Source organism: Lithobates pipiens, unplaced genomic scaffold (assembly GCF_037356315.1).
Source record: "Lithobates pipiens isolate NorthernLeopardFrog02 unplaced genomic scaffold, aLitPip1_a1.2 Scaffold_8, whole genome shotgun sequence".
NCBI classification, from domain to species: domain Eukaryota; kingdom Metazoa; phylum Chordata; class Amphibia; order Anura; family Ranidae; genus Lithobates; species Lithobates pipiens.
In genome coordinates this window covers 154,418,309-154,445,308 of record NW_027507903.1, presented here as the reverse complement: position 1 = coordinate 154,445,308, position 27,000 = coordinate 154,418,309, and positions in this window count along the sequence as shown.

The following is a 27,000-nucleotide window of genomic DNA, read 5'->3' as shown; positions in this document are numbered from 1 at the left end:
AGTCATCTGACACCAGCACCGTGATAGAGAGCACTGACATCAGCAGCGTGACATAAAGCACTAACACCAGCACCGTGATATACAGCACTGACAGCAGCACCGTGATAGAGAGTACTGAAATCAGCACCGTGATATACAGCACTGACACCTGCACCGTAAGCAGTCCCAGGAGGAAGTCAGCATAGCACAGGGATGGTGGGAGCCCCTCATAATGAGCATAGCACAGGGATGGTGGGAGTCCCTCATAATGAGCATAGCACAGGGATGGTGGGAGCCCCTCATAATATGCACAGCAGAGGTACAGCCCCAGGAGGAAGTCAGCACAGCACAGCACAGGGATGGTGGGAGCCCCTCATAATAAGCAGCCCCAGGAGGAAGTCAGCACAGCACAGGGATGGCGGGAGCCCCTCATAATAAGCATTGCACAGGGATGGTGGGAGCCCCTCATAATATGCACAGCAGAGGTACAGCCCCAGGAGGAAGTCAGCACAGCACAGGGATGGTGGGAGCCCCTCATAATAAGCAGCCCCAGGAGGAAGTCAGCACAGCACAGGGATGATGGGAGCCCCTCATAATAAGCATAGCACAGGGATGGTGGGATCCCCTCATAATATGCACAGCAGAGGTACAGCCCCAGGAGGAAGTCAGCACAGCACAGGGATGGTGGGAGCCCCTCATAATAAGAATAGCACAGGGATGGTGGGAGCCCCTCATAATATGCACAGCAGAGGTAAAGCCCCAGGAGGAAGTCAGCACAGCACAGGGATGGTGGGAGCCCCTCATAATAAGCAGCCCCAGGAGGAAGTCAACACAGCACAGGGATGGTGGGAGCCCCTCATAATAAGCAGCCCCAGTAGAAATATGACACCACTCAACCTCTTCAAAGAGGAGGGTACGGGCATATAGTACGGTGTGCTTTTTTTGGACAAGAAAGTGAGCCAAATGAAGAAAGAAGGTCTGTGTGCTCAATTTAAAAAATTGTTTATAGACATATACATGGTCTACTGGTCACATGTGTTGAATTCCTCCGAGATCCATGCCTCATTCATTTTTAGAAATGTGAGGTAGTTAACACTGTCGTGAGCTAGGCGAGTACGCTTATCGGTTACGATCCCCCCTGCTGCGCTGAACGTCCTTTCGGACAGGACACTGGACGAGGGCAAGCCAACAATTCGATTGCAAATTGGGCAAGCTCTGGGCAGAGGTCAAGCCTGCCCACCCAGTAGTCCAGGGGTTCATCACTCCTCAGAGCGTCGATGTAGTCGGACACCTGACGGTCGAGGCATTCCCTGATGCTGGATCCGGATGGCACCTGTCGATGGGTCGGCTGAAAGAATGACCTCATATCCGAAGTCACCAACACATCTTCAAACCGGCCTCTTCTTGCAGGCACTGTTGGATTGGTACCCGCAACTCCTTCTCTGGGAGTGGGAATTGCTCCTCTGCCAGCGCACGCAAAAGCAGAATGCAGCATTTCTCGAAGCAAGGCCTGGAAGTGCTGCATTCTGACAGCCCTCTGTGACGGCGGTAGCATTTTCCGCCATTTTGTGTTTGTACCGGGGGTCTAAGTACGTTGCCACCCAGTACTGGTCCTTGACCCTTATGCTTTTTATACGGGGGTCCCTATTAAAACACTGGAGCATGAAGGCCCCCATTTGCACTAAACTGGAAGCGGTGTGGTGGCCTTGCTCCTGCTCATCATCCAGGATAATGTCGTCCTCTTCATTCTCCTCTCCCCATCCACTCACAACAACAGGGGTCCCAGAAAGGTTTAAAGCATGCTCTTCTTGCTCCACCTCATCCGCCCCGGCACCATCCTCCTCTGACTCCTCTTCAGACTGTTGTTGACTTGTCTCAGATAGAGTAGCCCCCCTGGGAATTCATCCAGCATTGCGACTTCCTCATCTTCCCGCTCCTACTCCTCCACAGCTTGATCAATGACACGCCGCAATGCACACTCCATAAAGAAGGCATAAGGTACCATGTCACTTATGGTGCCATGGCTGCGACTGACCAGTTTGGTGATCTCCTCAAATGGCTGCAGAAGTCTGCATGTGTCGCATGAAAAAAAACCCAGCTCCCCAGAACCTGTTCTGCCGCAGAGTTCATACAGGTAGACGTTAACTGCACGTTTCTGCTGGAGCAGTCTATCAAGCATATAGAAGGTTGAGTTCCATCGCGTCGGGCAATCGCAAATAAGACGTCTGACCGGCAGATTGTGTCGCTGCTGAATGTCAGCAAGGCGAGCCATGGCCGTGTAAGATCTTCTGAAATGGGCCGAGATTTTCCTTGCCTGCCGCAAGATGTCCTGGACCCCAGGGTATTTGACAACGAATCGCTGCACGACCAAGTTTAAGACGTGTGCCATGCATGGCACGTGCGTGAATTTGTCCTGTTTCAATGCGCTAAGCAGATTGGCACCGTTGTCACACACCACTTTACCAACTGTCAAATTGAGCGGTGTTAGCCACTGATCTGCCTGTGAACGCAAAGCTGAAAGGAGTGCCGGGCCAGTGTGGCTCTTGGCTTCCAGGCACAACAGTCGCAGCACGGCATGGCAACGTCTCACCTGGCATGTCGAATAGGTTCTGGGGAGCTTGGGCGGCACAGCGGAAGAGACGCTAGCAGCGGAAAAGGAGGAGTCAGCCAAGGAGGAGAGGGAGGAGGATGGAGTAGGAGGAGGAGGAGAAGAAGAGCCAGGCCTGCATGCAATCCGTGGCAGTAAAACCAAATCTACATGGGTGCCACGGGTTACATGCTTGACGGCCGTCAGAAGGTTCACCCAGTGGGCAGTAAAAGTGATATACCTTCCCTGCCCGTGTTTGCTAGACCACGTGTCTGTAGTCAGATGTATCTTGGCACCGACACTGTGTGCCAGAGATACATTCACTTGCTGCTGAACATGGCCATATAGCTCTGGGATGCCCTTCTGTGAGAAATACTTCCTTCCTGGGACCTTCCATTGTGGTGTTCCAATGGGCACAAATTTGCGAAAGGCCTCCGAGTCCACCAGTTTATATGGCAGTAGTTGGCGGGCTATCAGTTCTGACAAGCCAGCCGTCAACCGTTGGGCAAGAGGGTTATCCGGCATCATCATTTATTTACGCTCAAACATTAGGCCCACGGAAGACTGCCTTTTTGCAGAAAAACGTGAGCTTGGCGTGATGGAAGGTGGAGTGGAGGACAATTGTGAGGAGAGAGGAGAAGGAGAAGTAAAAGACAAGGCTGGACGGTGAGAGCCTGGAGTGTGGCTTTGTGTGTTCCGATGCTCCCACTGGGCTCGGTGATGGCTGCTCATGTGCCTTCTTAAGGCGGTCGTCCCTAGGTGAGTGTTGGGCTTACCGCGACTAATGCGTTGACTGCAAAGATTGCAGATGGCAACGCTATTGTCAGCAGCGGACACGTTAAAAAAAGCCCACACTGCGGAGCCATGTGCCGGTGTCCTGGGAGCGCCAGATGTGACCGTACATGGTCGATGACTCGCTCCTGATACATTTGCAGTCTGCTTTGTCCCTCCTGTGCAATGTAAGTTATTCCTGCTTTCCTCCCTATCTGATGGTCCATATCTCCCTCTGAACTCCCCTCCTCTTCCTCTCTTGTGGGCACCCACGTGACATCACTAGACACGTCATCATCGACGTCACCTTCCCCACCGCTATAAGTAGAGATCTCAGAGTAGGCAGCAACACCGGGGACCAACCTCCTCCTTGGGCTGATCTGGGTACTGTCGTCAGACTGCTGAGTAGTGGTTGTTGCTACTGCCTCTTCCTGGTCCAATACCAAGAGTGGCTGCGCATCAGAAATGTCTTGATATGGATCGGAAAACAATTCCTGTGACTCAAGCGGAAGGTATGGGGTGGTGGTGGTGTTGTTGGTGGTAGTGTCTTTGGGGGTGTACATAGCAGAGAGTGAAGAAGAGGGTGCAGATCGAGAGGATGAGGAGGGTGCAGAAGAGTAAGGCTGAGTGAGCCACACAACCAAGTCTGGTGCGTCTTTTAAAGTAATTAAACGCACCTTCTGCAACTTCCCACTTTGGCTCAAGCCTGTTGCTCCTGCCCTACCCCTACCACCCCTGCGGAAGGGCCCGCCTCTTTCTCTGCCTGTCATTTTTTAAATGACCCTGTGACAAAACTCTCAGTCCCTATACTGATGAAGGACTGCTGCAGTATAGGGCAGCGGTCAGCAGTAGTGCACCTCAACCCTATGTATTGTGGACCTATACCAGTCCTTACGGAATAGCAGACTGTACCTCACTCAACCCTATGTACTGTAGCACCCTACATCAGGTTACCAGTCCTTATAAGGACCTTTGTGGAACAAGTAGGTTTTGTGTGACTGATTAGCAGACTGTACGTCAGTCCCTATACTGATGAAGGACTGCTGCAGTATAGGGCAGCGGTCAGCAGTAGTGCACCTCAACCCTATGTATTGTGGACTTATACCAGTCCTTACAGAATAGCAGACTGTACCTCACTCAACCCTATGTACTGTAGCACCCTAAACCAGGTTACCAGTCCTTATAAGGACCTTTGTGGAACAAGTAGGTTGTATGTGACTGATTAGCAGACTGTACGTCAGTCCCTATACTGATGAAGGACTGCTGCAGTATAGGGCAGTGGTCAGCAGTAGTGCACCTCAACCCTATGTATTGTGGACCTATACCAGTCCTTACGGAATAGCAGACTGTACCTCACTTAACCCTATGTACTGTAGCACCCTACACCAGGTTACCAGTCCTTATAAGGACCTTTGTGGAACAAGTAGGTTGTGTGTGACTGATTAGCAGACTGTACGTCAGTCCCTATACTGATGAAGGACTGCTGCAGTATAGGGCAGCGGTCAGCAGTAGTGCACCTCAACCCTATGTATTGTGGACCTATACCAGTCCTTACAGAATAGCAGACTGTACCTCACTCAACCCTATGTACTGTAGCACCCTACACCAGGTTACCAGTCCTTATAAGGACCTTTGTGGAACAAGTAGGTTGTATGTGACTGATTAGAAGACTGTACGTCAGTCCCTATACTGATGAAGGACTGCTGCAGTATAGGGCAGCGGTCAGCAGTAGTGCACCTCAACCCTATGTATTGTGGACCTATACCAGTCCTTATAGAATAGCAGACTGTACCTCACTCAACCCTATGTACTATAGCACCCTACACCAGGTTATTACCTTACCAGTCCTTATAAGGACCTTTGTGGAACAAGTAGGTTGTGACTGATTAGCAGACTGCAGCAGAAGGGCAGCAGTCAAGTATAATATTCTTTCTATATTTGGAAGAAAGAATATTATACGTGTACAAGCCTATTACCATACCACTGATACCAGTCCTGAAAAGAACCTTTGTGGACCTAATATAGTAACAGCTACTGATTAAACTGACCCTCACTGCCTTACACACAGCTTCCTGCCTGTCCCTATATAACCTGACAAAACAGAGGCTGCTGGAACAATAACTGGAATAGCACTTTTGTGGACCTGATAGTAACAGCTAATGACTAAACTGACTGTCCCTGCAGAACACACCCTCCTGTCCCTTTCTCTACACTGACAAAAGACACTCAGGCTGCTGCAACAATCACTAGCACAGCACTGCCTCAAACCTATATCCTGAACTACACCTAACACCTATACCAGTCCTGAAAAGAACTTTTGTGTACCAAATAGCTAGCGATTTGGGTCACTGCAATCTCTCCCTGCTCCACACAGCAACCTCTCCCTATAGTGACAGAAGAAAGAATGTAAAATGGCCGCCGGATCGGGTCTATTTATAAGTTAGGGGGAATGTCCAAGTGTCCATGTGCTGTAATGTCTCAATTGGCTGTCCTGTACCCCATGATGGATGTGTCATCATAGGTCAAAGTTCTTTTACACAGTAAACACGGAAGTCCGCCAGGCGAATGGCGGCAATAGTCTGCCGATCGGGCGGACCGCGAACAGCCGAAATTCGCAGCAAAACGACCGCCGGGCGAACGGTTCGGCCATCACTACTCCCAAGGTTTCTGGGGACTAATAAACATCACTTAAGGTTGGACGCAGGGGCGTAACTATAGGGGGTGTAGCAGTTGCGGCCGCAACTGGGCCCTGTGATGCAGGGGGGCCATGCAGCCCCCTCTATATATGGCCGGCAGCTAGGGGTACCAGTGCACCATGCACGCGGGTGGCTGGAGTTGGAGGGTGACTAGCAGAGTTCCATGCTCGACTATCACACTGGCTGCTCTTTAGTTGCCCGCATGACCTGTGTCCACGGCCGGCTCATCAGAGTACCCCTCTCCTGCTCCATGCATTGCCGCTCAGTCCGATGTCTATTCTCCCCAGCCCGCCCCCCCTGAGTCCGGCCCACACTGCACTGCATACTTCTCCCGGGTAAACAAACTTTAAGCACACAGATGCAGTGCAGCCCTATGAGAGATGGCTCACTGGAGGACACTGCAGGCTTGTCTGCCAGCCCCCCTCCCCCCCCATCATACACAGACGATGAAAGCTCTCTCTGGGAGATATGCTGATCGCCCGTCCAGCACACTGGATGGAGCCCAGGCCAACATGGATGAGTGCGCGGCCTGCCGCCTGGTCATGGTGAGTGAGAGGACCCCATCCCCCACACACCATTACATACCCCCTCCATCTCCCCCTGGGGACAGGGACCCCTTCTCACGTGGGGACAGGGACCCCCTCCTCTCCTGGGGACAGGGACCCCTTCTCACCTGGGGGCAGTAACTTCATCTGCCCTGGAGAAAAGGACCTCATCTCTTCTGGGGACGGGGACCCCATCCTGCCTAGGGACAGTCCCCCAATGGGGCACCTAAAAAAAAAAATAATAAAAAAAAACTACTGATACCAGTGGTGGAACTACAGGGCTCACAAAGGTCATACCCATGACCACGCCCTGTAGTTCCACCGCCGGACTCGGAGGGAAGGGCCCTTTGTTTCTTGCATCGGGGCCCTGAAGGTTCTAGTTATGCTACTGGTTGGACGTATGTCTTCCATTGCTTCAGTGTCTCCAAAACTGCCAAAATCCTCCTCCTCCCTTTCCTCTTGTGTGTTCTGTGGCATCGCAAGAATGGTGTCTGCAAAAAGTGGGCCTTAGGAGGAAAGGAAGTCCTCCTCTTTGTCCTGCTGCTCTGCCTCAAGTGCCCTGTCCATAATGCCATGCAGAGTTTGTTTCAGCAGGTACATAAGAGGGATTATGTCACTGATGCATGCTTTGTCACTGCTCACCATCCTTGTGGGCTCCTCAAATTGTGATAGTACAGTGGATGCACCTTTAACAGCAGCTTTTGGCACTGGAGAAAAAAATCAGAGCTCCCCTTAGCCTTGGCTTGTTCTTTGACTATCCTGGCCTTCTTGTTACCCCGAACTTTGGTGCATTATTTGTCTAATCATTGTCTACTAGTTACTCTGACCTTTGGCTTATCTCCTGAAAAATCAGAGCTCCCCTCAGCCTTTCCTTGTGCCATACTCACGCGGGTACTTGTTGATGGCCCTCTGCTGCATGTGCAACTGCTGCAGCATTGCCAAAGTTGAGTTCCACCTGGTGGGCATGTTACTAATCAGGCAGTTTATGGGCAGGTCAACTTCCTGCTGAATTTCAGCCAACCAAACAATGACTGCGCATGACCACCTGAAATGGCTACAGAGTCTTCTGGCCTGCGTTAGAAGATCTTGAAAACCTGGGTACCTGTTTAACAATGGTGTCTGCATAAAGTGGGCCTTGATAGGAAAGGAAGTCCTCCTCCTTGTCCTGCTGCTCTGTCTCGAGTGCCCTGTCCATAATGCCACGCAGAGTCTGCTCCAGTAGGAACAAACACAACAGGTATTGTGTCACTGATGCATGCATTGTCACGGCTCACCATCCTTCTGTCCTCCTCAAATGGTGACAGCACAGTGCATGAATACTTTATGAGCAGCCATTGGCGTGGGGTAAAAAAACTAGCCGGCCTGAGCCTGTCGGTGTGCCATACTCACACAGGTACTTGTTGACGGACCTCTGCTGCATGTGCAGCTGCTACAGCATTGCCAAAGTTGAGTTGCACCTGGTGGGCATGTCAAAAATCAGGCGGTTTACAAGCAGGTGTAATTTCCGCTGAATTTCAACCAACCGAGGACTGGCTGTGTATGACTGCCTAAAATGGCTACAGACTCTTCTGGCCTGCTTTAGTAGATCTTCCAACCTTGGGTACCTATTCAGGAAACACTGCACTACCAAATTGAGGACATGTGCCAGGCATGGCACATGCGTCAACTTTCCTGTTGAAGGGCGAACAGAAGATTAGTGCAGTTATCCACACCACCATTCCTGGCTCAGGCTTCCATGTTGTGAATAACCTCTGGGCCTGCCCCTGCAGAGTTGAAAGAATCTCTGCTCTGGTGTGACCCCTGTCCCCTAGACAGACCAGCTGAAGCACTGCATGGTATATATGAGACCAGGTGACAGATGCACTCCGTAAGAGTCGGAAGTGCACCACTAGGTAGTGGACCTTAGGACTGACTGCTGCGGATTGTACCCAAGGAGATTCAGGACAGAGGTCTACAGGATCACTAACACAGATCCCAATGGGAGCTGGAGCATAGATTCCCCAGGGCGCAGAGTCTAAGAGCCAGCGGGTGTTCGCCAGAGCCTCCAGTGGTAAGGATGGACTTCGCTGCAGTCTGGCTCCAGGTAGCGGCCCCTAGGGTCTCACAGCTCACGCTCACAGTAGACTATAGGAGAAGGAAGCAGCAGGCTGGAACGACAAGGATAGTAAGGGGAACACGGCAGAGGTCAGGGCAACTAGCAGACAGGAACAACAGAGTACACGCCAAAGGTTCAGGGTCACAGGCAGACAGGGATGGTCGTGAACATGCAAAATGTCAAGGTCACAAGCAGACAGGAATTGTTGAGAACACGCCAAGGTCAGTAACAGAGTCAAACGTAGAGCACACAGCAAGCAGGAAACAGGAAGCCAACCACACAATGATACACAATGGTTGGTCAGCACCGCTGGCTTGCAGTGCACAGGTTAATTTAGGGTTCCCTGATAGGGCCTGGGGTGGAGCCACGCTTAGAGGAGAGGTTATAAAAACCCCCAGGTGGAAGTGGCTGGCCTCTTAGTCCTAACACATGAGGGGAAGTAAGCAAACAGAGGAAGATCACTGCATAACCATGACAGTATATTTTAGCCTGACTCATTGAATAGCCCCTTGAATGCTTAGGGGGTACTACTGGTGGTTCATAGCACAAGTCAGCAAATGAGGGCATGGTGGAGGAGGGGGTAGAACAGACAGATCTCACATCATCACCACCATCTGTATGAAGACATGATGGCAAAACAAGCTCTGCCTTTGAGTTCTCTCCTGCACCCTTTCTAGTTGCAAGCAGAGTTACACAGTGTGCTGTGAATGAAATATATTGTCACTGACCATGCTTACTGGACCATTTGTCAGCAGTAAGGTGAACCTTGCTGCTGACTGCCTTGCCCAGCATTTTCAAAACATTGCTTCTACATGATGGTACAGAGCTGGAATAGCCTTATGTGTAAAGAAATAGCGACTGGGAACTTGCCATTGTGGTACAGCACAGCAAATTCACAGAAGGGGGCAGAATTCACCAGATGGAAAGGCAAGAGTTGTAAAGCCAGCCATTTGGACAAGCTGGAATTTAGACGCTGGGCATGTGGGGGGCATCCCTGTCAGTGGAGGCTGCTGAAAGGTCATGAGATTTAGTGGGGGTAGACATGAAAGGTGAGGAGTGAGGAGGAGAAGAATTGTGTCCCTTGTGTGTGGTTTTCAGGTGCTCCTGCTAACAGTGAGTGTTCTCTGTATTACGGGAGCCGACAATTCATTATAACCGCGAGTGATTTTAAATGACTTTTTTTTCTGCAGAAATGACACTTTGTGCAGGGACAGTTTTAAGCACGGGAAACATGCGCCCCTTCACAGGCATACTATAGACACCCCCCAGGTACGAAATGTAAAGGAATATTACGGTACACTTTTATTGTTTTACTTTAATCATTATTAAAATCACTGCTCCCCAAAAAACGGCCGTTTTTAAAACTTTTTTTTGCATTGATACATGTCCCCTGGGACAGGACCCAGGTCCCCAAACACTTTTTAGGACAGTAACTTGCATATTAGCCTTTAAAATTAGCACTTTAGATTTTGAACGTTCGAGTCCCATATACTTTAATAGGGTTCTAACGTTCACACGAAGTTTAGGTCTGTTCACAGGTTCTGGTGCGAACCGAACCAGGGGGTGTTCGGCTCATCCTTAGTGGAAAGTAGGCCTGGAGATAATAGCTCCACAAACTGATGGAATAGGGTGGCAGCTCTTTACTGTTCCATGATGGCTGCCTCTAGAGGACATCCTACATCGTTGGAGTTGTGTTGCTCCTCTGCTTTACCTGGCGCCCAAGTCGTGTCAGTGACCTCATCATCATCATCATCATCATCATCCCCTCCCTCTTCAACATCACTTGGCAATATGCTACAGCTAGGGGATAGGGATGAGCTTCGAGTTCGAGTCGAACTCATGTTCGACTTGAACATTGCCTGTTCGCCTGTTCAGCGAACAGTGAACAATTTGGGCTGTTCGCGGCAAATTCGAAAAGCCGGAACACCCTATACAAGTCTATGGGAGAAATCTAAAGTGCTAATTTTAAAGGATAATATGCAGGTTACTGTCCTAAAAAGTGTTTGGGGACCCGGGTCCAGGCCCAGGGGACATGGATCAATGCAAAAAAAAGTTTTAAAAACAGCCGTTTTTTCAAGAGCAGTTACAGTGGTGTGAAAAAGTGTTTGCCCCCTTCCTAATTTCCTGTTCATTTGCATGTTTGTCACACTTAAGTGTTTCGGAACATCAAACCAATTTAAACAATAGTCAAGGACAACACAAGTAAACACAAAATGCAATTTGTAAATGAAGGTGTTTATTATTAAAGGTGAAAAAAAATCCAAACCATCATGGCCCTGTGTGAAAAAGTGATTGCCCCCTAAACCTAATAACTGGTTGGGCCACCCTTAGCAGCAACAACTGCAACCAAGCGTTTGCGATAACGTGCAATGAGGCTTTTACAGCGTCCTGGAGGAATTTTGGCCCACTCATCTTTGCAGAATTGTCCTAATTCAGTTACATTAGAGGGTTTTCGAGCATGAACGGCCTTTTTAAGGTCATACCACAACATCTCAATAGGATTCAGGTCAGGACTTTGGCTAGGCCACTCCAAAGTCTTCATTTTGTTTTTCTTCAGCCATTCGGTGGTGGACTTGCTGGTGTGTTTAGGATCATTGTCCTGCTGCAGAACCCAAGTTCGTTTCAGCTTGAGTACACGAACAGATGGTCGGACATTCTCCTTCAGGATCTCTTGGTAGACAGCAGAATTCATAGTTCCTTTTATCACGGCAAGTCTTGCAGGTCCTGAAGCAGCAAAACAGCCCCAGACCATCACACTACCACCACCATATTTTACTGTTGGTATAATGTTCTTTTTATGAAATGCAGTGTTCCTTCTATGCCAGATATACTTGGACACACACCTTCCAAAGAGTTCCACTTTTGTCTCATCGGTCCACAGAATGTTGTCCCAAAAGTCTTGGGGATCATCAAGATGTGTTGTGGAGAAATTGAGACGAGCTTTGATGTTCTTTTTGCTCAGCAGTGGTTTTCTCCTTGGAACTCTGCCATGCAGGCCATTTTTGCCCAGTCTTTTCCTGATGGTGGAGGCATGAACGCTGACCTTAACTGAGGCAAGTGAGGCCTGCAGTTCCTTGGACGTTGTTGTGGGGTCTTTTGTGACCTCTTGGATGAGTCGTCGCTGCGCTCTTGGGGTAATTTTGGGCGGCCGGCCACTCCTGGGAAGGTTCACCACTGTTCCATGTCTTCGCCATTTGTGGATAATGGCTCTCACTGTGGTTCGCTGGATTCCCAAAGCTTTGGAAATGGCTTTATAACCCTTTCCAGACTGATAGATCTCAATTACTTTCTTTCTCAATTGTTCCTGAATTTCTTTGGGTCTCGGCATGATGTGTAGCTTTTAAGGATCTTCTGGTGGACCTTACAGTGTCAAGCAGCTCCTATTTAAGTGATGCCTTGATTGTGAACAGGTGTGGCAATAATCAGGCCTGGGTGTGGCTAGAGAAATTGAACTCAGATGTGGACAACCACAGTTATAGTATGTTTTAACAAGGGGGGCAATCACTTTTTCACACAGGGCCATGATGGTTTGGATTTTTTTTCACCTTTAATAATAAACACCTTCATTTACAAATTGCATTTTGTGTTTACTTGTGTTGTCCTTGACTATTGTTTAAATTGGTTTGATATTCCGAAACACTTAAGTGTGACAAACATGCAAAGGAACAGGAAATGAGGAAGGGGGCAAACACTTTTTCACACCACTGTATTTTAATAATGATTAAAGTTAAACAATAAAAGTGTAATATTCCTTTAAATTTCATAGCTGGGGGGTATCTATAGTATGCCTGTGAAGGGGCGCATGTTTCTGGTGCTTAGAACTGTCCCTGCACAAAGTGTCATTTGTGCAGGAAAAAAAGTATTTTAAAATCACTTGCGGCTATATTGTCGGCTCCCCGTAATACAGAGGACACTCAATGAGTGTACTCTGTATTAGCCGACAATTCATTCATTCATTGATAAAAAAAAAAAAGCGTGGGGGTTCCCCTAAATTCAATTACCAGGCCCTTCAGGTCTGACATGGATATTAAGGGGAACCCCGTGTCAAATTTTTAAAAAAATTGACGTGGGGGTCCCCCTAAATATCCATACCAGACCCTTCAGGTCTGATATGGATATTAAGGGGAACCCCGCATCAAATTAAAAAAAAATTGACGTGGGGTCCCCCTAAAAATCCATACCAGACCCTTTATCCGAGCACGCAACCTGGCAGGCCGCAGGAAAAGAGGGGGGGGACGAGAGAGCGGCCCCCCTCCCTCCTGAACCATACCAGGCCACATACCCTCAACATTGGGAGGATGCTTTGGGGGTCTGTGACCCCTCAAAGCACCTTGTCCCCATGTTGATGAGGACAAGGGCCTCATCCTCACAACCCTGGCCAGTGGTTGTGAGGGTCTGCGGGCGGGGGGCTTATCAGAATCTGGAAGCCCCCTTTAACAAGGGGACCCCCAGATCCCGGCCCCCCCTGTTTGAAATGGTAAGGCGGTACAAAAGTACCCCTACCATTTCACAAAGAAAGTGTAAAAATGGTTAAATAAGACAAACACACTTTTGAAAAATTCCTTTATTAAAAATAAAATAAGAAAAAAAAGATTCCAGCGGTGCTAAGCCACTCTTGCTATCCAGCAACGAATCTCCGGGGTCCAGCGATGGATGATCATATCCAGCGACGGGGGATCTCTCAGTCCAGCGCTGTCCATACATCCGTCTTCTGTCTCCACTGCGGAGACACTGTGAAGATCCCAGCGCTGACGTTTCTTATATTAGGAGGGCGGGGCCACCCGTCACCTGACCCCGCCCCCTCTGACGCTGGTGAGGGGAGCCAGGGGTTCCCCAGTGACGTATGGGTGACCCCGCCCCCTCTGACGGAAACTTTTATTGTTTCACTTCAATCATTAATAAAATCAGTGCTCCTGAAAAAACTGCCATTTTTAAAACTTTTATTTGCATTGATCCATGTCCCCTGGGGCAGGACCCAGGTCCCCAAACACTTTTTAGGACAGTAACTTGCATATTACCCTTTAAAATGAGCACTTTAGATTGTGAACGTTCGAGTCCCATAGACTTTAATAGGGTTCTAAAGTTCACACGAAGTTTAGGTCTGTTCGCAGGTTCTGGTGCGAACCGAACAGGGGGGTGTTCGGCTCATCCCTACTAGGGGAACATGACTGCCAATTTGTTGTTCATCAGTGTTCTCCCCTCTCTGTAGGTTCATGTTACTCCCTTCCTCAACCTCAGAACCATTATCAGAATCAAGTAATGCTTGTTAATCATCAAGAAGCAGGTGGCTGACGCTGTGTTCAACTAATTCAGCTGACTCCTTCATGCATGATGCTGGGCTATGGCAAGAGTAGCTGTGGGCAAGGAGGCAGAATAAGCTGCTCTGGCAGCTGTGGTGGATTGCTCACTAGTGTCAGCTAGGGTGATAGAGGATGAGTACGATGGGGAAGGTTTAGTAAGCCAGTCCACCACCTACATGCTGTGGCTGGATAGCACCAGCAACACCGGCAATGGACGGACCACATCCACCTATGCTCATGGACACAGATGCTGCTGGCCGCCTCATAGTGGCATGGGAACATCTGTATCTCCTTGTTGGCCTCCCAAACATGATGGGGGGGGGGGCTTATTACCCAAATATAATAGATACTGGGAAATGTTTAATTGTATGCACTTTATTAAATGAAAAGTGGTGTTTGCTGCACTTTAAATTGAGGACTGCCAGTGATAAAAATATAAAAACTATAAAAAAAAAGGGACAACAACAGCACTGCAGTCAGAAAAATGGTGTCTGCCAATTTTAAAAAAAGGGGCAGGTATGGGACAAAAAAAATGCAGCAACCAAAATAAATATTTTGTAATGCTGTGTTAAACACCTCACAAATTTTTTTTTTTTATCTTTTTTTTTTTTTATTATTGAGATTTCAAAATAGAAAAACAATACAATATATTTTATATCAAAACACCCAAATAGTATCAAAACAATACAAATTCACATCCAAAAAAATTATTATACGAAGGGGGAGGGCAGAAAAAACAAATAAAAAAAGAAAAAAGGGAGGGAGGGAAATAAGAAAAAAGAAAAAAAATGCAAAAAATAGATATTCAGTATATCTAGTATCTCACATTCTGCCATATTTCATTGAGCAGTCTGAAATTAATTCGTATTACAATAAAGTAATTTTAAATTCAAGCCATCTTGTCCATGTCTTGAGAGGTCTGCTGTTCAACCCCCTATTGCTGCATGTTAATTCTTCCATTAAATGGAGATCATCAAACTTCTGTAGCCATTGCGAAATGGTAGGAATTGATTGCTTTACCCAATAAGATGGAATTAGAGATTTACCAGTATTTAATAAATGTGAGATTATAGATGCCCTATTGGCCCATCCGTACAATGAAATAGGAATGCCAATGGTTAAGGTTGGATTACCCCCCCCCCCCGTATCAAAGAAATAGTTTTTGCCACTCCCTCCCTAAACAGACAGATCTTAGGGCAAGATCACCGTGTATTCCTGTGTGTTGTTCGGCTTCCACATTCCCTCCAACACAAAGGTGAGTTTGGTGAATACATAGCATGTAATTTTACTGGTGTATGGTGCCACAGAGTAAGGAGTTTAAAATTAACCTCCTCCACTTTGCTCAAAATGGCAGACATAAAGTAAGTTGCATAACCTCGTATTTTTGTTTATCTGTAAATCTAAATCTCAAATTAGACTCCCAGCTACCCAAATAATCTGGGTAGCCCAGACTCTGCAATCTCAATAAGGCTTTATACAACTGAGAAATACAATGGTGTGGCAGATCTTTATTTTGCATTATTGCTTCAATGATATTTAACTTATTTAACCACTTCAATACCAGGCACTTAAACACCTTCCTGCCCAGACCAATTTTGAGCTTTCAGCGCTGTCGCACTTTGAATGATCAATTGCGCGGTCATGCTACACTGTACCCAAATGAAATTTTTATAATTTTTTTCCCACAAATAGAGCTTTCTTTTGGTGGTATTTGATCACCTCTGCGGTTTTTATTTTTTGCTAAACAAATAAAAAAATACCAAAAATTTTGAAAAAAAAAATGTTTTTTTTGTTTCAGTTTCAAAACTTTGCAAATAAGTAAGTTTTCTCCTTCACTGATGGGCACTGATGGGGTTACACTGATGGGCAATGATAAGGCGGCACTGATGGGCAAAGATGAGGTGGCATTGATGGACACTGATATGTGGCACTGATAGGCGGCAAAGATGGGCACTGATAGGCAGCACTGATGGGTGGCACTGATGGGCGACACGGATGGGCACTGATAGGTGGCACAAATTGGCACTGATAGCTGGCATGGATGAGCGGCATGGATGGGCATGGATAGGCGGCATAGGTGGGCATGGGTAGTCGGCACAGGTGGGCATGGGTAGGCGGCACAGGTAGGCATGGGTAGGCGGCACAGGCTCCAGATGACGTCCGTGTGACGAAACGCGTAGGGCGTGGCCAAGCAGCGTACACCTCGAGCTCAGACGGAGATTGCAGAGCGGGAATTTTAAAAGCTGTACATACAACCGCACTTTTAAACTACTTGTTTGTGAGTAATTTTTTATCTATTTACTACAATAAAAATTCTTTAAAACGGTATCACACTATGGATGTGCCTCTTCTCTACCCTATATAAACGGGGCTTATTGCACTCACGGAGGAACGAGGGATCCCTAACCTTTAAAGCGGAAGGAAGCCAGAGAGCCACACAATAGCTAATATTGTGAAAGTTGATCCACCCCGGATGGGGTCCTCCTTCTGGTGAGAGCATAATAATTTAATACCCTTTTAAGCCACAGAATGTGAAGAACACAGTTGGAAAACATCACTCCCCTCCTTTTTTGCACCTGCGTTTTTTTCCGCCACTTAATAGAGACTTGCTCCATCACGTCTAATGTTTAGAACTTGCCTGCATTTTTTGCACATTTTCTTGCACAAATTTTGCACGTTTTTTGCATATTCTTATCTTTATTTATTTTAATCTTTTTGCATTATATCATTTTACCACGTTTTTGCTTCATGTATATGGTACTTAGGTTTTATATTAATTTTATATAAATTTTTGTATAGCATCACTAGCAGACCAGTTCATGCTACCACTGTGACATTTTATATATATTTATTTATTATATTTTGACACCTTAATATACGTAGTATACTTTAATATACTTTTCTCACGGTTAGTTTACCAGGTATCACATTTAGTCTCCACTTATAGTTTTACAGGAATTTATTTGCACGTGCACCTTAATAACTGCATATTGCCATAGAGATAAATATAGCATGAAAGTTATAGGTTTTGCCATATCGTGATCTGTTGCTATTGTTGTGCACTTTGTGTTTATTGTATTTTTATTTAATTTTTATTTAATTTTTAATTTTGGGTTTTTGAACCAGCACGCTGGAAAATATATATTATACATATTTTGGCCCAAAATCAATTAGCACTTTAAGAATTATATATTCTCACACATGTGAAAATTGACCAACACAACATAGCTCACATTTTATATATCAACACACTACTAGTCCCCACATATAGGTATAAGCGCCACATCTATTATCTCCCTTTGTTTTTGCATCTTTCCACCCTTGGGTGGAAATCAATAGAGGCTGCTCTTACCTTTCAACTTTTCTTTTCTTTTCTATATTCACTCTTAAGGTTCCATAGCGCAACCCACCCCCCAGTTATCTATTAATAATCTGGGTAGCCCAGACTCTGCAATCTCAATAAGGCTTTATACAACTGAGAAATACAATGGTGTGGCAGATCTTTATTTTGCATTATTGCTTCAATGATATTTAACTTATTTAACCACTTCAATACCAGGCACTTAAACACCTTCCTGCCCAGACCAATTTTGAGCTTTCAGCGCTGTCGCACTTTGAATGACAATTGCGCGGTCATGCTACACTGTACCCAAATGAAATTTTTATAATTTTTTTCCCACAAATAGAGCTTTCTTTTGGTGGTATTTAATCACCTCTGCGGTTTTTATTTTTTGCTAAACAAATAAAAAAATACCAAAAATTTTGAAAAAAAAAATGTTTTTTTTGTTTCAGTTTCAAAACTTTGCAAATAAGTAAGTTTTCTCCTTCACTGATGGGCACTGATGGGGTTACACTGATGGGCAATGATAAGGCGGCACTGATGGGCAAAGATGAGGTGGCATTGATGGACACTGATATGTGGCACTGATAGGCGGCAAAGATGGGCACTGATAGGCAGCACTGATGGGTGGCACTGATGGGCGACACGGATGGGCACTGATAGGTGGCACAAATTGGCACTGATAGCTGGCATGGATGAGCGGCATGGATGGGCATGGATAGGCGGCATAGGTGGGCATGGGTAGTCGGCACAGGTGGGCATGGGTAGGCGGCACAGGTAGGCATGGGTAGGCGGCACAGGTGGGCATGGATGGGCACTGATAGGTGGCATGGATGGGCACTGATAGGCAGCACGGATGGGAACTGATAGGCGGCATTGTATTATAATATACTGTACTAATGAATGCCAATCAGTGCCAAACAATAATGCATGCCAATCAGTGATGCCCATTGTGGGCACTGATTGGCATTCATTATGGGCACTGATTGGCATCCATTGTGGCACTGACTGCAATCCCTGGTGGTCTAGGGTGGCATACCTTATCCTGGGCATCCCTGGTGGTCTGGTGGCGTCCCTGGTGGTCCAGTGTGGGCATCCTCGGGGGGGCTGTGCTGATAATCGATCAGCACAGGCCCTCCCTGTCAGAGGAGCAGCTGATCGGCTCTCCTCTACTCGCGTCTGACAGACGCGAGTGAGGAAAAGCCGATCACCGGCTTTTCCTATTTACACTGTGATCAGCCGTGATTGGACATGGCTGATCACGTGGTAAAGAGTCTCCGTCGGAGACTCTTTACCGAGATCGTAGTTGCCGGGAGTCAGACTGACACCCCGCAACAACGATCGCCGCGATGCGCGCCCCCGGGGGCGCGCAGTGGCTCATAATCCTGATCACGTCATATGATGTCTGGTCAGGATTATGCAACCACTTTGCCACTGTCTATTTGTTATAGGGCGGGCGGCAAGTGGTTAAAGAGCGAATAAGTTGCGGAAGGCTTTGGATAAATTGGGATAGCTGCATAAATCTCCATTGATCACATAAAGAACTTAACGGTTTAATCTTTGAATCCTCTATCCCCGAGCCACCCCCATCAAATCATTCTCTGCAGCTATTACCTTTTGTACCACTCCCTCCCTTTAGAATGTAAGCTCTACGAGCATGGACCTCCTGTACCCTTTGTATTGAACTGTACTGTAATTGTGTTGTCCCCCTATACAGTGTAAAGAACTGTGTAAACTGTTGGTGCTATATAAATCGTGCATTATAATAATAATAATAAAAACAATTGCTTAAAAATATAGTTCAAAATTTGGTAAGGCCAGCCTCTTCTTTTAGAGTGATATAAAGTATGACGTGATATTGTAGTGCACTGTCCCTTCCATATAAAGTGTACAATAATAGATTGAAGTGTCAAGAAAAATCCCGCGGGGATTCTAATGCTGCGTACACACGACCGGACTTTACGAGGGACTAGGTCCGACAGACTTTCGACTGAGTTCTGACGGACTTTCCGAATGAACGGACTTGGCCACACACAATCACACCAAAGTCCGACAGATTCGAATGTGATGACATATGACCGGACTAGAATAAGGAAGTTCATAGCCAGTAGCCAATAGGTGCCCTCGCGTCGGTTTTTGTCCGTCGGACTAGCATACAGACGAACGGATTTCTCGGTAGGAACTGAGTCTGGCGGAGTTCCGGCGGAAAAATGTGAAACATGTTTCATTTCTAAAGTCTGTCGGATTTTTGCAAATCAAAAGTCCGCTGCAGCCCACACAGGATCGAATGGTCTGCCGGAATTGTTCCTTCGGACCTTTGATGTTGAAAAGTCCGGTCGTGTGTATGCGGCATTAGAGGTAATATTTGAAAAATATATAAACCTTGAGGAAGAACATTCATCTTTATGACATTGATCTTGTCTAACCACGAATGGCAAAGGGAAAACCATTTACATAGATCTAATTTAATGCTATTAAGCAAGGGGAGATAGTTATGTCAAAATAAACTAGTAAGATTAGATGTAAGATAAATACCTAGATATATTTTAACAGATTATTACCAAGTAAAGGGAAATAACGGTTTCAAGATTTCTGCCTCACGTATCGTTATTGAGATATTCAATATTTCAGATTTAATCGTATTAACTTTAACCACTTCTGGACCGGTGCACGACGATGTACGTCGGCAGAATGGCACGGGCAGGCAAACTGGAGTACAGGTATGTCCATTTGAAATTGCCGCCTTGCCATTGTGTGCGCACCACCGGCGGCGCTTGCTGGTCCGGCTGCGGTTCCCGTGGACTTGATCGCCGCATGGATACCCGCAATCGCCTAGCAACAAGTGCCATTGATCTCTGCTCCCTGTGATTGGAGCAGAGATCAGTGTTCACTAATACACAGCCCAGCCCCCCCCCACAGTTAGTAACATGCCCCTAGGACACACTTAACCCCTACACTGCCACCTCCTGGTTAACCCCTTCACTGCCAGTGTCATTTACACAGGAATCAGTGCATTTGTATAACACCAATTGCTGTATAAATGACAATGATCCCAAAAATTGGTCAAAAATGTCTGATGTGTCTGCCATAATGTCGCAGTCACAATAAAAATTGCTGATCGCCGCCATTACTAGTAAAAAAAAAATATTAATAAAAATGCCATAAAACAATCCCCTATTTTGTAAATGCTATAAATTTTGGGGAAAAACCAATCGCTTATTTCGTTTTTTTTTTTTTTTTTTTACTAAAAATATGTAGAAGAATACGTATCGCCCTAAATTGAGGAAAAAAATAATATTATTTTATATATTTTTGGGGGATATTTATTATAGCAAAAAGTAAAAAATATGCGTTTTTTTCAAAATTGTCGCTCTTTTTTTGTTTATAGCGCAAAAAATAAAAACCACAGGGGTGATCAAATACCACCAAAAGAAAGCTCTATTTGTGGGGAAAAAAGGACATCAATTGTGTTTGGGAGCCATGTCGCACGACTGCACAATTGTCAGTTAAAGCAACACAGTGCCATCGCAAAAAGTGGCCTGGTCTTAAGCCAGCAAAATGGTCTGGTCTGAAAGTGGTTAAAATTAGATATATATTTAAATTCTTGTATTAGTCTGAGCAAATTTGTCAGAGTAATCCTTCGATGTTGAACATAAAATAACTAGACATGTGCACACTGAAATATTTTGTTTCGGAATTTCGTTTTCATCCGAAAAATAAATTTATTTAGTTGCTCCTGAAATTAGTTTTTGTTATTTAGTTTCATTAAAAAATGCATTCGTCCAAAAATCCGAAATAATTAAGGTCGAATCTGTCATTGAAGGCCTATGGTGTCTGTCAAATGTTTTAAGAAGATTTGACGGAGTAGCTAAACTGTACGATGCCACAATCGTACATTTTCGGTCCACTGTTCCGCCTAAAAGCAATAGTAGACTTCTAATGTTGTATGACACTAGTAATAATTATTTGACAAATGTCCGCTTGCGGCAACTGCTTCATCGAATCTTCATGTTGAATCTTTTCTCTCTATGTCGAATAAAATTGGACTAGTAGAGTTAGGTTAGGCACATTCAACCTTTTTTGCTATTGTCTCTATAATGTTGAATCTTTTCTCTCTATGTAGAATAATCTTCAACTAATAGAGCTAAGGTACATTCAACCATAGGTTCAATGGACACAGATCAGCTTCATGTCAAATCTCCTATCTATATCGAACTGTTCCCACAATATAAACAAAAATAAAGCATTTGTTTATGTCGGATCTTTCGGTTTTCGGATTCTGCGCGTTCGTTATCGTTTGTTAAAACAATAACGAAAATACCCAAAATTCGGACGAAAATGCATTCGGATGAAAACTAATGCACATGTCTAAAAATAACACATCATCAACATATGCAGATAATTTATGTTCCTTTCCCTTCACTTTCAAACTATGTAGATTTGGATTCATCCATACAGTTGAAAGAAAGGGATCTAAATAAATAGAAAATAAAATTGGTGATAATGGGCATCCCTGACGCGTAAAGTTTTTAATGGTGTATGTGTCACTTAATAAACCATTAACCTTTAAAGGGACAGTTGGTTGGACAGACAAAGCCTAATCCCAGAAACTTCATAGATATCCTCAGGTATTCCCAGTCCACCCTGTCAAGTGCTTTTTTGGCGTCGGTTGAGAGTAACACGGTGAGCTGGAAATTGTCCCTAACATAGGAAATTATGGACAGAGTTCATAGGGAGTTGTCCCTGGCTTCTCATCCAGGGACAAAACCTGTCTGATCCAGTCCTATCCATTGCGAGATCAAAGTGAGTGTGAATCTGCAATTAATATTCATGTCTGTGTGTCAGCTTAGAGACCGGTCACTGTTCACCTGTATGCTTAAATAATCTTCCCTCAAGCATGTCTCCCCCCCAGCCCCTATCAGGAAACACTATATTAACCTGTGCACTGCAAGCCAAGCCTTGCCGATCAATATTGTGTGTTTGGCTTCCTTTGTGTGTTCTTGCCGCATGCTCTACATCTGTTTCTATTCACTGATCTTGGCTTGTTCTTTGACTATCCTGGCCTTCTTGTTACCCTGAACTTTGGTGCATTCTTTGTCTAATCATTGTCTACTAGTTACCCCGACCTTTGGCTTATCTCCTGACTATCCCTTGTTGTCACTGCTGTTTACTCTCTACCCTCCAGTAGCCTACCGTGAGCATAAGCTGGGAGACCCTGGAGACCTTGACCTGGAGCCAGTTGCAGCACAGTCCATCCTCACCACTAGAGGATCTGCTGAACACCTGCTGGCTCTTAGACTTCGTGCCCTGGAGAATCTTATGCTCTAGCTCCCAGTGAGATCCGTGTCGGTGCTCTAGTGGACCTGCTTTCCTGAACCACCCAGAGCTCCATCCACAGCAGTCAGCTGTAGGGTCCACTACCTTAGCACTCCTGACCCAAAAGTGTGCATCTGTCACCTGGACCCAGGTGACCTGCCAGTGAGTAATCTAGTAGTTATAACCTTCATGTACAACTTTATATCTACGTTAAGTAATGATATTGGGTGGAAACTTCCACAGCAAGTTAGATCTTTCCCTGGTTTTGGTGATATGGATATATGTGCAGTAAGTGACTCAGCTCGAAAACCCTTCGATCCCGCAATAAGGTTGGCAAAAGAATCCAGGTATGGGACAAGGATCTCTTTACATTATTTATAATACGAAATCATATATCCATCTGGTTCTCGGGATTTACCTGACGGTGTGGTTTTCAGAGCTGCATAAAATTCATCCTCTGTAAATTCTGATTCCATTTTTTGCAACGACTCAATAGGAAGTTTGGGGAGCTGTGCCTGTTGCAGATAATAAATAAAAGTACATTTTTTCTATGTCTTTCCTCTGTAAGTTCTGGGGTTAGTTTATCCCTCACACTGTACAGGTCTGCGTAAAAAATTTACTCAATGTGTGATGCAGTATATACACAGGGCCATCTTTAATATCGTTTGGACCCCGGGCAAACATTTTCTTGGGGCCCCCCCATGCAATTTCACTTTCCATCTGCTCTGAGTCATACAATAAATAGCAGCTAGACTTAAAATCAGTTACTGTATCAGATCAGGCAGCAATTGCAATTGGTTGCCAGCAGTTACAGCTATCATTACTGCTTACTGAATGGTTGCTAGAGGTTACAGCACACATTACGGCTCACTGATTAGTTGCTAGAGATTATATCAAATGATTTCTGCTTGTTAATTGGTTGCTAGAGATTCCTGTACAGCAATACTGCTCACTGATTGGTTGATAGAGGTTACAGCACATCATCTCCTCACTGCAGGTGAGCATGATATACATATGAATTCCGCCTTTATTTACATATGAATGCCACCAGCCACAGCTATTTGCTTAGTAATGCCGTTGCTATATACATATGAATGCTGGTTATTTACAAGTAAACACAGGGTCTGCACACAACAATATGGCAGAGCTGGGCAGCATTAGTACCAGCACTTTACACTGAGAAATCGGGACATAGCACAGGGCTAAAATTCAAGGGACAAGGGAATTTAAACCAGGATAGTTGGTAAGTATGAGGTAGCTGCTTTGGGCCCCACAAAAATGACATCGCCCAGGGCAGCTGCCCCTTTTGCCCTGCCTTAAAGACGGCCCTGTATATACACATTCCCCAGAGTGAGATTTAATCTTAGGAATAAAGGTAGCTGTTTTCTTTTCCTGTAACGAACAGACAAACATTTTGCCTGGTTTGTCTCCCCATTCGTACCAACTCTGAGACACGAGCTGAAAGCACTTTTATAGATTAAATTAAAGTAACAATTTAAGCTCCTCCTGTTTTCAGGCAATGTATTTTTTTGTTTTGTTTATTGTTTATTTAAAATTTTCAACATCATACAGAAGGAAATATACATGAAATATTAACGTATCAAGACAGTGCAGGTATACTTTGATTACAGGGCATACAAAATCTGAACACATAGAGGTATAGCAATGTGATTAAAGTATTAATTTGAGTGGGGTAGAGATGGTCGCATCCCTAAAGAATAGAAATTGAAGCGACCCTCTACCGTATCCTTAGGGGGGTTATAGACAAAAACTGTAAACATACCATTTAACCTCAAAGAAAGCTTTACACAAAAGGAAAAATAAATGTCAGACCTTCTCTCGGGGATATGTATGTATCCAGGTTTAACTAAGTAGGGTCAATCCCATCAGAGCCATATATAGACTCATCCCATGTTGACCATGTTTTAGAAAATTTCTGCACCTTACCCTCCACTACGGCCGTCAAGTGCTCCATTCTACATTTGTCAGCTACAGTGGTGATCAATTGCGGAAGTGTTGATGGAGAGGTGGACAACCATAACCTGGGGATGACCCTTTTAGCAGCCAATAATATGAAGGACAACAATCTGCGCAAGGCCTTAGAAATACCAGGAAAAGGGAGGCCTAGCAGATAATGCATGGGCGTCAGGGGAATAGGAATGCCAACCAGTGTTTCTAAAGCCCCGTACACACGAGCGGACTTTTCAACATCCAAAGTCTGACGGAATGATTCCAGGAGACTATTCGATCGTGTGTGGGCTGCAACGGACTTTTGATTCGCAAAAGTCTGACAGACTTTAGAAATGGAACATGCTTCAAATTTTTCCACCAGAACTCTGCCGGACCCAGTTCCTACCGAAAAATTCACTCGTGTGTATGCTATTCCGACGGACTAAAACCGACGCTAGGGCAGCTATTGGCTACTGGCTATGAACTTCCTTATTCGAGTCCAGTCGTACGTCATCACGTTCGAATCCATCGGAGTTTGGTGTGATTGTGTGTGGCCAAGTCCGCTCATTCAGAAAGTCCGTCAGAACTCTGTCAGAACTCCGGCAGAACTCCTTCGAAAGTCTGTCGGACATAAGTCTGGTCGTGTGTACGCGGCATAACAGATTTTGGACTTGGAGCCAGAACTGGTGGACTAGGGGGCAGTCCCAAAAAATATGGTAGTGAGAACCGACTTCCCCACCACATCTCCAGCATTACTTTGAAATTAATCTGTTACGCGCATGTCGAATATCTGGGGTCCTGTACCAGTGCATTAGGATTTTGTATGCAGTTTCCTTGTGGGTGACACAATTGAGATATTCTGGAAGTGTGCTCCCATATGCTCCCCCAATCCACCAGGGAAATATCGTGCTGTAGAATCTGAGACCATTTCCTCATGTAGTGGTGGGTATTTACCTTCATAGCTTCATGCAATATTGTGTAAATAGTACAGTAGAGATCAGTCGGGGCTCGTAAGGACATTTAGCACATAGGATCTCAAAGTCTGTTGGTTTGTCCAGAATCAGAGAAGGGGATATGGTAGAGAAAAAATGTCTGATCTGTAAGTATGAATGTGGAAGCTTTTGGGGGGGTCTGATGTTGCTTTTCTAAGGTGGGAAAAGTCAATAAATGGTGTGTCGCTGGGTTAACAAAGTGTCAGAGCTGGAAAAAGTTCAGCTTGGGTCAATAGTAGCACACGGTCGTAGGACATGCTATCTGGGATGTCTGGGTTAAATAGAATATTCAAAAGCGGTAGACATGGTGAGGAAAGGGAAAAGCGATCAGCGCACCTTTTCCAAATATTCAGCGTGAACAGCATGGGAGCTAGGCATATGTTCCGTAATTGGGGCATATGAAGGGCAGTGGAAGGCCAGAGCATGCAGCAAGGATGAACTGGGGCTGTAACATTCATTTCTATTTCTGACCATCTGTTTGGGGCCTTCCGGGATGTCCAGGAGGTAAGAACTCTCAGGTCCGAGGCATAATAGACCCCCTCTACTCCTCCGAGCCAGGACCACCGTCCCTGCCAACCCGTGGGATGAGTTATTCCAAATAAAATGGAGGCTTCTCATTTAAAGGGATTTCAGCTGTGACATAGGGATCACCACAGGTAAGGTTTTAAACAAATATAATAACTTAGGAAGGATAGACATTTTGAGGACCTTGATTCGGCCCAGCAGGGATAGGGGGAGAGATGTCCATTGTGTCAGCAAACGATTAATTTCTGAAAACAGGGAGGGGGAGGGAAATGGCCTTATATAAAGTATCTTAGGAAGCAGTAACGCAGGTTTCCGTTACATCAGAGGGGGACCCGCCCTCCTAATATAAGAAACGTCAAGCGCCGGCATCCCGCAGTGTCTCCTCCGTGGAGACAGAAGATGGATGCATGGATGGACTGCGCTGGACTGAAAATCCCCCATCGCTGGATCAGATCAGTCATTGCTGGACCCCGGAGAGATGATCATCCATCGCTGAATAGCAAGAGTGGATTACCACCGCTGGAATCTTTTTTTTTTTTTTTTTTAAATAAAGGAATTTTTCAAAAGAGTGTTTGTCTTATTTAACTATTTTTTACACTTTCTTTGTGAAATGGTAGGGGTACTTTTGTACCCCCTTACCATTTCAAACAGGGTGGGGCTGAGATCTGGGGGTCCCCTTGTTAAAGGGGGCTTCCAGATTTTGATAAGCCCCCCGGCCGCAGACCCCCACAACCACCGGCCAGGGTAGTGGGGATGAGGCCCTTGTCCCCATCAACATGGGGACATGGTGCTTTGATGGGTCACATGTTGAGGGCATGTGGCCTGGTACGGTTCAGGAGGGGGGATTTACCACTCTCTCATCCCCCCCTCTTTTCCTGCGGCCTGCCAGGTTGGGTGCTCGGAT